Raw genomic sequence first — 8,182 nt, forward strand, 5'->3', positions numbered from 1 at the left:
TGAGACTTTTGTACATTCCAGTCTCAAGCAAGGTCTTCAACCTGGCATTTTCATCAGGAATAGTAGTGGTATCCTCAGTAGAGGGGTTAGTTACCACATCAGCAGTTGAAGATATTGCAGCGGCAGCATCAGTAGAACATTCAGCAATAGAGACATCGTTATCACACTCAAGACATTTTAGACATGGTGCTTCAAATCCTTCCTGAGCGGAACTAATCTGTTGAGCGCGAAGTGACTCATTCTCCTTTTGCAGATCTTCATGAGATGCTCTCAAGTTCTCTAGTTCTTGCTTCCTTTGAAGATAATCATAGGGAAGCTTTTCATGAGTTGTTGAGAGCGTTTCGTGACGACTTTCAAGTTCTTCGTACTTACCATGAAGATTTTTGATGTCTTCAATTAAGGACTGAGATCGGGTCATTTCTGTGTCCAACAGGTCATCGCTTTTGTCTAACAATTTTTGAATATGTTCCATGGCATTCTGTTGTTCAGTTGCAATTTTAGCAAGTGTGTTTTTAGCTAGGTTTAGATTCACATTCAGAGTCATCTTCACTTGATGTTTGAAAGTAAGCATCGCGTGAGTTTACCTTGGCACCGTGTGCCATGAAGCAGTAGGTGGGTGTAGAGTCATCCTCATCATTAGCATCAGCGTTGGTGATGAGGCCATTGTCTTCAGTGTTGAAGATGGAATTGGCGACGTATGCTGAAGCTAGAGCCAGGCTTGCCACGCCTGAATCCGATTCCTGTTTAGACTCCACCTCCACCTCATCAGATGCAGACTCCTCCTCTAAATCCATCCCCTCGCCAACAAATGCACGAGCCTTGCCAGATGAGCTCTTCTTGTATGATGAAGACTTGGACGAAGACTTGGAAGAATACTTTGAGGATTTGTTCTTCTTCTCGTCATCAGAATCATATTCCTTGCTCTTCTTCTTCTTCTAGGTCTCATTGTCCCATTGTGGACACTCAGAGATGTAGTGACCAGGTTTCTTGAACTTTAGGCATGTTCTCTTCTTGTGATCACGAGTGGAAGCTTCATCATTTCTTGAGCTGGATCTTGAAGACTTTCTGAAGCCTTTCTTCTTGGTGAACTTCTGGAACTTCTTCACAAGCATAGCAAGCTCCTTTCCAATGTCTTCAGGATCCTCAGAACAGCTGTCAGATTCTACTTCAAAAGAGGAAACAACCTTTGCCTTCAAAGCGCGAGTTCGGCCATAGTTGGGACCATAGATATCTCTTTTCTCAGATTGCTGGAACTCATGTGTGTTAAGCCTCTCAAGTATGTCAGACGGATCGAGAGTCTTGAAGTCAGGGTGTTCTTGAATCATCAGGTCCAAGGTGTCGAATGAGCTCTCAAGCGATCTTAGAAGTGTCTTGACGATTTCATGCCTAGTGATCTCAGTGGCGCCGAGTGCCTGAAGGTCATTTGTGATATCAGTGAGGCGATCAAATGTGAGCTGGACATTCTCATTGTCATTTCTCTTGAAGCAGTTGAAGAGGTTGCGAAGAACACTGATCCTTGAGTCTCTCTGGGTTGAGACGCCTTCGTTGACCTTGGAGAGCCAGTCCCAGACTAGCTTCGAAGTTTCCAGAGCACTCACACGACCATACTGTCTTTTGGTCAGATGACCACAGATGATGTTCTTGGCAGTCGAATCCAGTTGAATGAACTTCTTGACATCAGCAGGAGTGACACCTTCACCGGCCTTGGGAACACCGTTCTTGAAGACATACCAGAGGTCGACATCAATGGCTTCATGATGCATATGCATTTTATTCTTCTAGTAGGGGTAATCAGTGCCATCGAAGACAGGGCACGCAGCGGAGACTTTGATTATCCCTGCAGTCGACATAGCTAAAACTCCAGGTGGTTAAACCGAATCACACAGAACAAGGGAGCACCTTGCTCTGATACCAATTGAAAGTGCTAGTTATCGACTAGAGGGGGGTGAATAGGCGATTTTTATGAACATCTTCAAAACATGGTGGTTTCAAAGACGAACATTAGAAATTAACCTATTGATATGCAGCGGAAGGTAGACTACACTAGACAAGCCATAGTCAAGTAAGCAATGAAGTGAAAGCACGAAGACTATTAGCAGCTAGGTAGTATGGATCAAGATGGAACAAAGTATGAAGCCAATCAACAACAGTCTTCACACAGTGAAGCCAATCAGATCATGCAATTAGGCAATGACTTCACGAAGACAAATTGTAAGTAAAGAGAGGTAAGAGATAGAACCAGTTGCTTGGTGAGGACGAGGATTTGTTGGACCAGTTCCAGTTGCTATGACGACTGTACGTCTGGTTAGGGAGGCGGAGATTCAACTCAGAAGACCGCGTCTTCACCTTATTCCCCTTGAGCTAAGGACACTTAGTCCTCGCCCAATGACTCAGGTAGTCTTCAAGGTAGACTTCCAAACCTTCAAAGACTTTGTTCACCGGCGATCCACAATGACTCTTGGATGCTCAAGACGCAACGCTTAACCGGCTGGAGGATTCACAGTCCTCAAGTGTAACAAGTCTTCAGATCACGCGGACAGAAAGACTTCAGTGATGCCTAACACTCTTTGGCTCTGGGAGTTTTGGGCTTTGTCCTCGCAAGGATCTCTCTCTCTCGAATGCTTCGGAGGTGGGTTGCTCTCAAACTACAAAAGCCATGCACTAACTCTGAGCAGCCACCAATTTATGGTGTAGGGGGTGGGCTATTTATAGCCAGGAGGGAACCCAACCTGATTTGTCCGAAATGACCCTGGGTCACTAAGGAACTGACACATGTCCAACGGTTAGATTTCAAACACACACAGCTGCTTGACTTGGGCTACAAGTAAAGCTGACTCATCCAGCTCTGGATAAGATTTGCTCTCATTGTCTTCACTCGAATACATAGGATTTGGTTGAGCATCACTTTAGTCACTCTTACTTTGTTCACTGGGACCCCACTTAATAGTGCGGTGGTTCCTATGACTCAACAAAGAAGAAAAGGAAGCTATGAAACAACTATGTCTTCGCACTCCATGGTCTTCATGCGATGTCTTCTCGTGTCATAGTCTTCAATGTAAATCTCTTCACAGACCACTAATGTCTTCAATGTCTTCATACATTTTTAGGGGTCATCTCTGGTAGGTAAACCGAATCAATGTGGGACTACTACCTGTGTTATCCTGTAATTCTCACAAACACATTAGTCCCTCAACCAAGTTTGTCGTCAATACTCCAAAATCAACTAGGGGTGCCACTAGATGCACTTACAATCTCCCCCTTTTTGGTGATTGATGACAAACTGGTTGAAGTTTTCAACGGGGATTAAAGTATGTGAAAGTGTAAGAATTAAGGCATTGTCTTCATTAGTGGCAAAAAGGCTCCCCCTGAAGATGTGCATATAAGTAGGTTGCTTTTGAATGCAAATGCACATGGCAGGTTTACTTTGTGGAGATCCTCTTCACATTATGAAGACAATTCATCATGCATAAAAAGATATAACGAAGATAATGACATGCATAATGAAAAATGGACATCTGCGGAATGACTTCATGCGGAATTTATCATCACATCACAGAGTAGCAGACAAATGTAGCAGACGACCATCAAGTTTAAGTGTTACAACCCAAAGAGGGAAATTTATCAAAAGACGAGAGTTGTAAACACTTGGCAAAATATAGCAACCACCCATAAAGGACCCGCTTGAAGACTATCAACTCATATGCTTCTCCCTCTTTTGTTAGTAAGGACCAAAAAGGCTTGAAGACATAGAGTATCTACTCGTTCCCATTAGGAGTAGATGCAGGTGCAGGGTCGACGTTGGAGTTTGGTGGTGCAGAGGGGCCTGGTGCAGTGTCAAGACGCGGTGAAGCCATGGTTGATGAAGTGGCATCGTCTTATTCATCGATGACTCTCGCAACAATAGTTGCAGCCGAAGATGAATACTCAGAGTCTTCAATGGAAGGAGTCCGACGCCAGCTTGCATTTTGGGGAGGCTTGGAGTCAAATTTGAAGCCCTCTGTGAAGTCGTCTTCACGGAGATCGTCTTCAGAGCATAGCAGTGTGAGACTCTTCCAAGACCGCCGAAAGGCTTCATGAGCTACGAATGAGTTCTTGGTGGCAAGATTGCGAATGCGATTGACATCCACCAAGATGCTCTGCATCTGACACTTTAGCTAGTCATGGTGCCTATCCTGTTTCTGATGTAAGGCCAAAAGAAGCTCTCGGTCATTGAGTACACGAGATCGCTTCCGAGGCCTTTGAGCAATGGTGCTTTCAGTGGCTTCAGTGTTTGCATGATGAGGTGCACGCATTTTTTCAGCCATAGGATAGACTCGAGCTGCAGCAAGAACACCCTCCATTGGTTGCGAGAAGCTTTGGTGATCAGCATTATGAAGATAATGGGGCTCCTTGGCAGGCTCAGGGTAGATGACTTCGACGAACAGATCAACCTCAGGCAAAAAGACTAGATGGTTGCGCGCTGATGGCTGATAGTCGACAGAAGAGTGAAGCTTGATTAGGCGCATCACCCATGGAGCATAAAACTTCATGCCAAACAGATCAATCCCAGATGCAGCAAGTTGTCTGATGAAGAAATCCTAGGAGTTGAATCTGATGCCATTGACAATATAGAACACCAAAGTCTTCATGGCTCCTTCAAGTTTGGCTTCAGCTGAGTGTCCCTTGATGGGCCAAAGAGTACGCCTCAGAATATGATAGACTGTGCGGGGCAGGTACTCAAGGTCCATGTCGAAGAACTCCTTGGGATAATCAGCATCTTGAGGCTATGGCTTCATCATGCTGAGCATCTGACTCATGTTTGGTTGAGGCCGCTGGAAGATACTCTGCAGTTCATTCCTGTGATGCTGACAACCATGTTCATATATCTCACCTGGAGTGGGCAGGGAAGTAAGCTTGATGAGATCTTGAGCTTTGGCTTCATGATGTACATCTCATGCCATCCACTCAAGGATCCATGTCTTCGGATCCCTGTTGTAGCCACGGATGTGAAGTGTGGCATAGAACTACAACAGAAGCTCTTCATTCCAATGCTCTTTGTCAGTGATGAACTGTAGAAGACCAACTTCCCTAAAGCAGTCAAGAGCTTCTTCAAGGCAGGGCAGAACAGCAATGGCTTCACAATCAAGACGCATGTGTTGAAAGATTCGCTCTTGATTGTAAAGGATGCAAGAGTAGTAGCTGCGCTGCGGATAGCTCCAAAAGCGATCAGAGGATATCTTTGGCTTCGTATAAGGATTCTTGGCGCTATCAAAGCATGTGTTGTGTGCTCTGAAGCTGTTGACGCTAAAAGATCCTGGCGATGTAGCAGCACGTGGAAGCCTTGGCAGTCTTGGTTTCGGCTTCTGAACTTGTGGCCTCTGCTCCACATGATAGTCATATTGAGGTCCGGGAGCAGTGTGAGGCACCATGATGGGCCACCGAACTGTGACAAGTTCACCACGATTATAGGCCTGTTCAATGGTGTGTGGCCTTGGGGGTGGAACTGTAGCTTCAGCATTCGCTGCGGCTTCAGGTTGCTCATGAGCTTCAGGCACAATATTGGCTTCAGGCTCCACATTATCTTCATTCATGACGACATCATTGGCTTCAGTATCATTGTTTGTGGCAGCCTGAATGGTTTCAATCTCCGTGTCTTCAATGACAGGAGGGTCGGGCATAGTCACATTCTCCTCGAGAATAACTTCTTCAGTGATAAGGGGTGTGGCAACTCTTTCTTCTTCTTCTCTTGTTTCTTGATTTTCATCGGCTGATGCAGCCGGAATATCTTTAGCAGCTGTTGCTTCAGACTCAGAGACATTCGCAGTAGGGGTGGCTTCAGGAAACACTTGACATGCTACTGAGCTTTGTTGCACTTCCCCTTCCAGAATGCTCGACATGGTGACCTGTGGCCTAGGGCCTTTGAGTACTGCTTGTGATTGTGTTGTTTGCTTCCTCAACATGTCAACTTCATCTCTAAGTGCAGAAGTAGAATCTCTTTCTACCACTAGTTTAGCCTCTAGAGCATCCGCAGTTGGCAATTCATGATGCACGATTGGGCCGGTGCCACTGCTATGGGATGATACAACGTCCATGGGGACCTCGCTCTTTGATCTTGGGCTAACCTGTTTTGCCATTAAAGTTCCGATTGGATTCTGAAAAGCTGAAGTTAGCAAAACATCTCAACTGGGGGTTATAACAGCAAACTAGTTAAACAAACAAGGAAATAAAGAGTTTCAATTGGATGCTGAAAAGTAGTTATTAACATCATTGTAACCAGTTGTTGCAGCAGCAAAGCAGTTAAACAAACATGTTTTGCAAAAGGTACCTGTTGTGGCATTGGAGTTTCTCTTGGATCCTGAAAAGTTGAGTAGCCAGTAACGTGATTAGAGCAACTGGTTGCAGCGGCAAAGCAGTTAAACAAACAAGTTTTGTAAAAGGAACCTGTTGTGGCATTGGAGTTTCTCTTGGATCCTGAAAAGTTGAGTAGTCAGTAACTTGATTTGCCAACAACCCAGTCCAGCACTCGAAGACAAAGCACATTCGGATCCGTCATCACTTTCTCAGAGATCATGTCATGAAGAAAGATATTGATATCATTCACGTCAACACTAAAGAGCAATTGGCAAATATCTTCACAAAGCCCTTGGATGAGAAAAGGTTTGGCAAGTTGCGGTGTGAGCTCAATATCCTAGAATCCTCAAATGTCCTATGATTGGACACACATCCTAACGCTAATGCATGTTGATGACTTAGATGTGTAACACACGAAGTAACGTATATCTTCAATCAATGAAGACATACATTCTAAGTGTGAATACATTAACGCGGAATTTGACTTCGGAGCGCCATGATAATTGTGCGCCGTGTCTAGGTTTAATACTTCCTATACGGTGGGTAATGCCACCACCAAACTCCTATTTGAAGTGCTTTTATTGCCGTCACATTTGCATAATCTTCGCATTTGGTTTGTCTTCAACATTGATTTGTCTTCCTGTTTATCTTCACAATGTTGAGTTGATCTTATACTGATATATATATATACATATATTCGAGTTCTGTCCACTATAGCATTCACTTATAGCTATGTCTTCATGTTTGCATTTTCTTGATCTAAGTGAATGTGATCGGACCCTAACCCCTTCTGTGCTTCTACCTCAAATTCCATCTATCCAAATCATATGCATTATATTGAAACCTGTCAATTGTCTTCTCTGAATCCTTGTCAGCAGAAGACAAAGTGACAAAAGTTTAAATCTGTTTTAATGCTATATCCTTATTGCCTGAAAACCGAAGAAGCCGGAACGACCACCAGACAATCCAGGCATGCCTGGGAACATGGAACAACTTCCAATAAGTTGCATGCATGCCACATGTCCTTCAGATGTGAACCGCTAGGGGCACCTATGTAATTACGCTGTGCTGTCCCTTTTCCTTATAAATATACACTTCACCGCGGTCATTATCTCTTCTCCCACCTCGACACCTCGCACAAACCCTAGTGCCTCCACTAGCTCTCGACGACGCCGGAGACGAAGCGCTTACCTGCCGCAACTTCTTCGACGTCGTCCTCACGCCGGCCGCGGACCTCGTCCTCTCCGCCGCCGCCGTAGGTGTCTTGTGTCGCCGAGTTAGGGCACAGGAGATTGAACTGCTTGACCTCCCTCTTCACCTCGTCTAGCAGTTCGCCAAGCCATAATTAAAACTTACTTTTTAATGCCTTTTTGATCCGTCAGATCCATCCACTTCAACCAAAAATGGTTTCTTAACTTCCAAATCTGGATGTATCTTGTTCTGTATCTCATATGATGCCAAGTATATTCACTTATGCTTCACAACTAGTTAGATTCCTCACTTGTACTTATTCATGGATTCGTACAAATCTGGAACCAACTCTCATCGAATAAGTGAATATCTTCGCACTATGAGGTCAACGTCTTCAAACTGATTTATTTTTCAAAATCTTCTGAGAATGCATATGACCTCTTCCCCTTCCCTCACACCTCTAATGCTATCACAGGTACATGTCCGTGGGAGAATCCCTTGGTTCTCATAGTCTGCATTCTTTTGCAGAATTCTTACAGCACCACATCAACTCTCCTGAAGTCAGTTCCTGTCTGACCAGCAAAAGGAAGCCATTCACAGTCTTGAAGCCATTCAGTCTGAATATAATGGCGAGAAAGAAGTCAGCTAGAAAGGGCGGCAG

This window comes from Aegilops tauschii, chromosome 5 (assembly GCF_002575655.3).
Source record: "Aegilops tauschii subsp. strangulata cultivar AL8/78 chromosome 5, Aet v6.0, whole genome shotgun sequence".
In the NCBI taxonomy this organism is placed as follows: Eukaryota; Viridiplantae; Streptophyta; class Magnoliopsida; order Poales; family Poaceae; genus Aegilops; species Aegilops tauschii.